General features: G+C 42.7%; 1 non-coding gene across 1 annotated transcript; it reads left to right on the top strand.

Annotated features, from left to right (window-relative positions):
• The first annotated feature begins 1,861 nt into the window (after window positions 1–1,861).
• LOC145504068 (U6 spliceosomal RNA) lies at window positions 1,862–1,968 on the top strand. The gene has a single exon (XR_014052050.1). It is a non-coding gene; the product is annotated as a U6 spliceosomal RNA (small nuclear RNA).
• The last annotated feature ends 5,807 nt before the right edge of the window (window positions 1,969–7,775 follow it).

Raw genomic sequence — 7,775 nt, 5'->3', positions numbered from 1 at the left:
CTTTAAAAAATGAAAATGACAAAAACAAAGTAGGATTCGCATAAAGACAAACATGTAAACCAATAAAAGAGAGGGCACAGAAATAAACTTTCACACATATGATCAAATTATCTTCAACACGAGTACCAAAATCGTTCGAAATGGGGGAAAGCACTGTCTTCAACAAACAATGTGGGAAAACAGGATATCCTTATGCTAAATAATGAAGTTAGACCTTTGCCTTACAGCGTACACAAAAATTAACTCAAAATGGATTAAAGACCTAAAATTATAAAGCTCCTAAAAGAAAACATATGGGGAAAGCTTCATGATACTGGATTTACCAATGATTTCTTGCATGTAGGGCTTTCTTGGTGGCTCAGATGGTAAAGAATCTGCCTGCAATGCAGGAGACTCTGTCTGGTTTGATCCCTAGGTTGGGAAGATTCCCTGGAAAAAGGAATGGCAACCCATTCCAGTATTCTTGCCTTGAGAATTGCATGGACAGAGGAGCAGAGCAGACTACAGTTCATGGGGTCACAAAGAGTTGGATACGAGTGAGCGACTAACACTTTCACTTCACTTCTTGCACCTAACACCAAAAGTACATGCAACCAAAGCAAAAATAGATAAATGGGACTGTATTAAACTTCAAAATGCCTGCATCAACGGGCCTAATCAGCAGAGCAAAAAGAATGGGAGAAAATATTTGCAAGCCATGTATCTGATGAGGGGTTAATATCCAAAATATATAAAGAATTACAACTCAAGAATTAAAAAACACAGTCTTATTAAAAAAAAAAAATGGGTGAAGGACATTAAGAAACATTTCTCCAAAGATGGTATATGAATAGTCAACAAGCATATGAAGTAACTGCAAATCAAAATCACAATGAGATACTACCCCCTCCCATTAGGATGGCTGCTATCAAACAGAAATTAGCAAGTGCTAGTGAGGATGTACAGAAACAAGCCCTATGCCCTGCTGGTGGGAATGTAAAAAGGTGCAGCTGCTATGGAAAACAGTATGGCAGCTCCTCAGAAAGTTACAAATTAGGATTAGCTTATGATCCAGCAATCCTATTTCTGGGTATATATCCAAAAGTACCAGTCAATCCTAAAGGAAATCAACCCTGGGTATTCATTGGAAGGACTGATGAAGCTCCAATACTTTGGCCACATGATGCAAAGAGGTGACTCACTGAAAAAGACCCTGATGCAGTGAAAGATTGAAGGCAGAAGGAGAAGGGGGAGACAGAGTATGAGATGGTTGGATGACATCACCAACTCAATGAACATGAGTTTGGGCAAACTCCAGGAGATGGTGAAGGACAGGGAAGCCTGGAATGCTGCAGTCCATGGGGTCGGAAAGAGCCAGACATGACTAAGCAACTGAACAAAGAGACAAATATCCGAAAGAAAGTAGGATCTCAAACAGATATTTGCACACACATGTTTATAGCAATATTATTCACAATAGCCAAAAGATAGAAATCCAGTGTCCATTGATGGATGAATGGATTGAAAAATGTGTTATATACATACAATAGAGTATTATTCAGCCTCTAAAGAAGGAAACTTTGACACATGCTATAACATGAATAAACCTTGAGGACATTATGCTAAGTGAAATAAGCTAGTCACAAAAAGACATACTGTGTGATTCTGCTTAAATGAGGAATTTAAAATAGTTAGATCCTAAAAACAGAATAGTGGTTGCCACGAATGGGGGTGGGGGACAGGAAGTAGGGTAGGAAGGGGAAATTAGTCGTTTAATGAATGTAGAGTTTTAGTTTTTTGAGATAAAAATGTTCTAGACATCTGTTGCACTACAATGTGAGTATATATAACACTACTGAACTGTACACTTAAAGATGTTTAAGTGCTCACTTCAGCAGCACATATACTAAAATTGGAACAATACAGAGAAATTAGCATGGTCCTTAAGCAAGGGATTTTTCCAGTAGTCATGTATGGATGTGAGAGTTGGACCATAAAGGAAGCTAAGTGCCGAAGAATTGATGCTTTTGAACTATGGTGTTAGAGAAGACTCTTGAGAGTCCCTTGGACTGCAAGGAGATCCAACCAGACAAAAAGGAAAATCAGGTCTGAATATTCATTGGAAAACTGATGCTGAAGCTGAAACTCCAATACTTTGGCCACCTCATTCGAAGAGTTGACTCATTGGAAAAGACCCTGATGCTGGCAAAGATTGAAGGAGGAAGGAGAAGGGGACGACAAAGGATGAGATGACTGGATGGCACCACCGACTTGATGGACATGAGTTTGAGCAAGCTCCGGGAGTTGGTGATGGACAGGGAAGCCTGGCATGCTGCAGTCCATGGGGTTGCAAAGAGTTGGACACGATTGAGCAACTGAACTAAGCAAGGATACATGCAAATTCATGAATCGGTCTATATTTTTAATTTTTATAAATATTTTGTGTGGAGGGGACAGAATTGGATTCTGCAGTTATTGAGTGAAATATTACGTCAATTTTTATAATTTGTTCTTCAAATAAATTTATATCTTTTATCTATTGAGAGTAGTGTGTGTGTGTGCTAAGTCACTTCATTCTTGTCTGACTCTTTGCAACCCCATGGACTGTAGCCCACCAGGCTTGTCTGCCCATGGGATTTCCCAGTCACGAATACTGGAACAGGTTGCCCTTTCCTACTCCCAGGGATCTTCCTGACCCACGGATCAAATCATGTCTCTTCTTAAGTTTCCTACATTGGCAGGTAAGTTTTTACCACCAGCACCATCTGGGAAGTCCATTGAGAGGAAAATATCCCATCATAATTAATTTGTTACTGTTTTTGCCCTGTATATTTTAAGGACATACTATTAAGTACATGCAAATATACAGTTGTATTTTCCTGATAATCTATCCAATAAAAGAATGCTATTTTGTTTAAGAAGGAAGGAAAGTAAAAAGAAGAAGTTATCAAATATACATCCTTAAAATAAAGGCAAGCCCAGACTGTTTTGGGGACAAGTCTACTGTAAACCTTCAAAGAGCATATAATTTCTAGTTTATATAAACTTTTACAGAGCATGGAAAACAATGAAAAGTTCCCAAGTTATTCTACAAAACTGTAATAAACTTGAAAACAAAACGATAGTACACACACAAACAATAACCATGAGCTATTTTCATTTACATGTATAGATAGAAAACTCCTAAGTAATATGTGAATCTACCAAACCCAGTGGAATCATACTTCATGACCCAGCAGAATTTTATTGCAGGAATTCAGGATAGTTGAACATCAGAAATTTTATTAATGTGATTTTAGTGCATTAACACATAAGCAGGGAAAATATATCAAATAATAAGAAAGGCAATTGATAAATTTCAATACGCATTTCTTTTTAAAAAAATTTTATTGAAATATAGTTGATTTATAATGTAGTATTAGTTTCGGACGTACAGCTGGATATTCATTTCTGATAAAAACTCATTACAAGCTAACAATGTTGAGAAGTTTCCTTCAGCTAAAAAGTAATATCTATCAAACATTCAAAGCAAATAGCAAATTTAATGTTGAAACATTAGAAGTAATCTCATTAAAGACAGAAGCAAATAAGAATGTCCACAATCGTCACCACTATTCAACATAAAGCTGGAGTCCCTAGAGAGTGCATTAAGAAAAGCATAAGAGATTTAAGTATTAAAAAGCAAAAAATGGTAGAATGATTTACCTAAAAAATCCAAGAGGATCCACTGAAAAAAGTTTTAGAACTATTAAGAGTTTAAGAAATTGGCTAGACAGAAGATTCATATACAAAAACTAATCAACTGATTGTAGTTACAGCTGTCTAGACAGCAAAAAACTAATTAAAAAAAAATCATCATAGTAAAAAAAAGCTTGCAAATAACCATGGAGAAAACCAAATAAGAAATTCATGATGTGAAGAGAATAATTTTCATTGAAAGACAGTAAAGAAAAATGGATTAAGTAGTGACAGCATATTCCCAGATAGGAAGAGTCAGTGCTACAAACTGTTATTTCTCCCCAACCTAATCTGTAAATTCAATTCACCCAAAGAGTTCAGACTGAGGTCTTCAAGTTCCATTTCTCATTGGCTAATTGCAGATCTAGGGTAGGAGGTATCCAGGATGAGCCTGGAACATTGTGTCATCTTCTAATGTGTCTTACCTATCTTCTGCTGTGAAATAAACCACCCCCAAATCCAGTGGCAGAAGCTTTGCGTTCGTCTTCCCCTTCCTTTTTTTCAAACTCATACATTAGTAGTGTGGGCCAGGATCAGAAGGCAGCGTGTCTACACTCAGTGTCAGCTGGGGCACCCTGAAGGCTGGGAGCTGGGATCACAAGACAGAGAGTTCCCTCACATGTCTGGCACTTGACGCCAGCTGTCAGACAGCTGACATCACCACAACACCCACATGTGGAGGCCTCTCCCCGTAGCCTGGGTGTTCTCACTTTGTGATGACTGGGTTCTAAAGGGAGCATTGAAGGGAGGGAGACTGGGAAGGGAAGGGATAAACCCCACTACCACCATCACTGGTCACCCTCACACCTACAGTCAGGCCAGTATTCTTGACTCTCTTCCAAGGGCCCATAGAACTCGTGTGTGTTCCACAGCTTCGTGCTGTCAACTCCAGAACAGGTCACTTACATTCTAGCGACACACTTTCCTCATTTGTAAAATAAGGTATGCCCAGGATTAGGGCACAACATTCGTGTTCTATGTAGTGTGTGCGTGTTACTCATTCAGTCGTGTCCGACTCTTTGCGACCCCATGGGGTGTAGCCCACCAGGCTCCTCCGTCCATGTGATTTTCCAGGCAAGAATACTGGAGTGGGTTGCCATTTCCTTCTCCGTTCTGTGTAGTATTGTTTGATTTTTTATGATGTGACTTTATTCATGTATTATGAAATTGAGTCTTACCATATGATCCAGTAATTGTGCCCCTAGATATTTACCCAAATGAGTTGAAAATTTATGTCCATGCAAAAAACAGCACACAGATATTGACAGCAGCTTTATTCATAATTGTCAGAATTTGGAAGCCGCCAAGATGTCGTTCAGGAGGTGAGTGGATACACAAATTAATGCATCCAGACAATGGAATATTATTCAGAGATAAAGAGAAAGGAGCCATCCAGTTATGAAAAGACAGGGAAGAACCTGAAATGCATGTTACTCAGTGAAGCCAATATGAAAAGGCCATGTGCTATGTGAATCCAACTGTATGACCTTCTGGAAAAGGCCAACCTATGGAGACAGTAATAAGATCAGGGGTTACCAGAGGTTGGGTGGTGGGGAGGGATGAACAGGCAGAGCGGAAGGGATTTTTATGGCAGCGGAACTACCTTCTGTGATATTATAATGGCGTGTACATGACCATATACATTTGTCAGAACTCACAGAATGTACAAGGCCAAGAGTGAATCCTAATGCGAACTGCAGACTTCGGTAATAATCATGTATCAATATTGGTTCATTGGTTGTAACAGACGCACACCCCCTAATGCAAGGTGTTAATAATGGGGAAACTGGGGGTGGATGACTAGGATATGGGAACTCTCTGTACTTTCTCCTCAATTTTTCTGTAAACCTAAACCTGCTCTTAAAAAAAATCTATTAATTAGAAAAAAAGGAAGGAAGGAGGGCAGGAAAGAAGGAAGAAAGGCAAAGGAAGAAGGCCCTTCACACAGGGCCTGCTTCACGGTGGGCTCTTAGCTGATGGGAGTTGATGCCTCTTCCCCTTCCCACCCTCCTGGATCAGCCTCGACCATGTGCTTGTGGGTGAGAGAGAGGTCAAGCACCTTTGCTTAACGCCCTGTGTGACCGTCCTCGGGCGACAGTCACTCTCCTAGCTTGGCATCACCTCCTGCCACTCACATCCCCCATGGCCCTGAGCACTAAGGGGACAGCAGTACTCACCCGGGCATGGCTGGCCTTGGCCCTCCTCCACTTGCTGCTCTGCCCAGCAAAACTGTGCTCCTGGAAGCCCTCCTTGCTCCCCTTTGTCCCCAGTACTCGGCCCCCATGGCTCACCCCATCATACGACCCTAAGACTGCATCGCTGGCTCCCTCTCCTACCAGCCAAGAGCTGTGCCAGGACCTGGCTCAGAATAAGTGCTCGGGGCCATTTGAGAGCCCTGGGCAGGAATGTGGAAGCCCAGCCTGGAGGGGCACAGTTCAGCAGGGTTCTCAGAATCTCTTGGGCCTTTCATCCACTTCCATCCCAGGCAAGGTTTGTTCTCTCCATGAAGAAGCCCATGCGAGGATATTTGGTGGCATTTTTTTGATAGCAAAGTTTTAACAAAAACACCCATCAGGAGGGAGATGGTTAAAAATCAACGTAGAGCCAAACCAGGGAATCTCCACACAAGACTGAGTCTGGTTACAGATAACTGATATTTCTAAGACGTATTAAGTCAAAACGGTGAGTTGCAGATGTTAGTATAAGTACTACTTATGTGCATAAATGCAGAGGAAAAGATCTGAATAAACCCCTCCCTTCTTGTATTGCTAGAATTCACTTGAATATTTTTTTAAGTCTATTGAATTTGTTACAATATCGTTGTACTTTTTTTTTTTTTTTTAATTTTTGGGGGTTTTTTTGGCCGACAGACATGTGAGATCCTAGCTCCCTAGACCGGGGCTGGAACCTGCATCCGCTGCATTGGAAAGCAAAGTCTTAACCACTGGACCTCCAGGGTTAAATTACGCAGTTAAAGGTCACGCAGCTAAAGTAGCGCTAAGAATCTGTCAGAGGAAATTGCAAAGAGTTTTTAGCTGGGAGAAAGTGGCGATGGGGTGGGGGGCGGGGAGAACGGGCTTGGCCTGCCTCTTCCCCGCGCCCCAGCCCTCCGTTACTCCATTGATGAGCAGCATCAGTGCCCCTTCCCCACCTGGGGCTGAGTCAGAGACAGCCAGACACACAGGGAGGGAGGGGAGGGACTAGTGAGGGCCGGGGGTGGGGGGGGCAAGTGGCCCCACCCTAGGAAGTGGCTCAGGGTGAATCCACACCGGGCGGCAACTGCGTGGGCATGGCTGGCATTGGCACACCTGCCTGCTGGAGAACTTCCTGTCCAAGCCTCCGACAAGGGCTGCTCCCTCCCAGGTGGCCCAGAACTGATTCAAGAGCCACAGCGGGGTTCAGTGCATGACCTCAGCGGCGGCGCCCACTTCACACACTGACTTGGGCTATTTATAGAAACCAAGTGGAAAGATGCCCACCACTGATTTTTCAGACTCTCCCACTTCCCTCTCCCCCATCCATCACACCACAGTCTATCTACTTCCTCCTAGTTTTCCATCCTGACCCTTCCCTCTCTTCAATGTCACCCTCTCAAGTCAGGCCAGTCCTCTCTCTCTGCTGTCTTTCCCTGCGTCCCAAGCAGCAGTTTCCCTCCCTTCAGCCCGTCCTTCCACGCAGGGGTCAGAGGATCTTTCTAACACTCAACCCCATTGAGTCCCTCCTCTGCTCGGTGGCTCCTCTGGCCTAAGCGTGACTGGGGAAGCTTTTCCAGCTCTGACCTCTGACCCAACTCTCCAGGGGGCCTGTGCTCTAGCCAGTCCAGACTCCTTCCAGGTCCAGAACACTCTGAACCTCTTTCTTGCTTCTCTGCCTGTTCTTTGCTGGGTTCCCCCACTTGGAACCAGGTTGGGAATGTCCTCTCTAAATTAAAATTGCTGGAACTTGTGAATGTTAGTTTACCTGGCCAAGAAAAAGAAAATCGGAGAGAGACATCTTCTGCAGATTTGGAGATGTGATTCAGTTAAGCTTTTTGAGATGGGGAGCTTATCTTGGATCAT

The sequence above is a fragment of the Giraffa tippelskirchi genome, chromosome 4 (genome assembly GCF_054371585.1).
Source record: "Giraffa tippelskirchi isolate mGirTip1 chromosome 4, T2T-mGirTip1v1.2.pri, whole genome shotgun sequence".
NCBI classification, from domain to species: Eukaryota; Metazoa; Chordata; class Mammalia; order Artiodactyla; family Giraffidae; genus Giraffa; species Giraffa tippelskirchi.
Note: the sequence above shows the minus strand (reverse complement) of the source record. Positions and strands in the feature narration are given on the sequence as shown.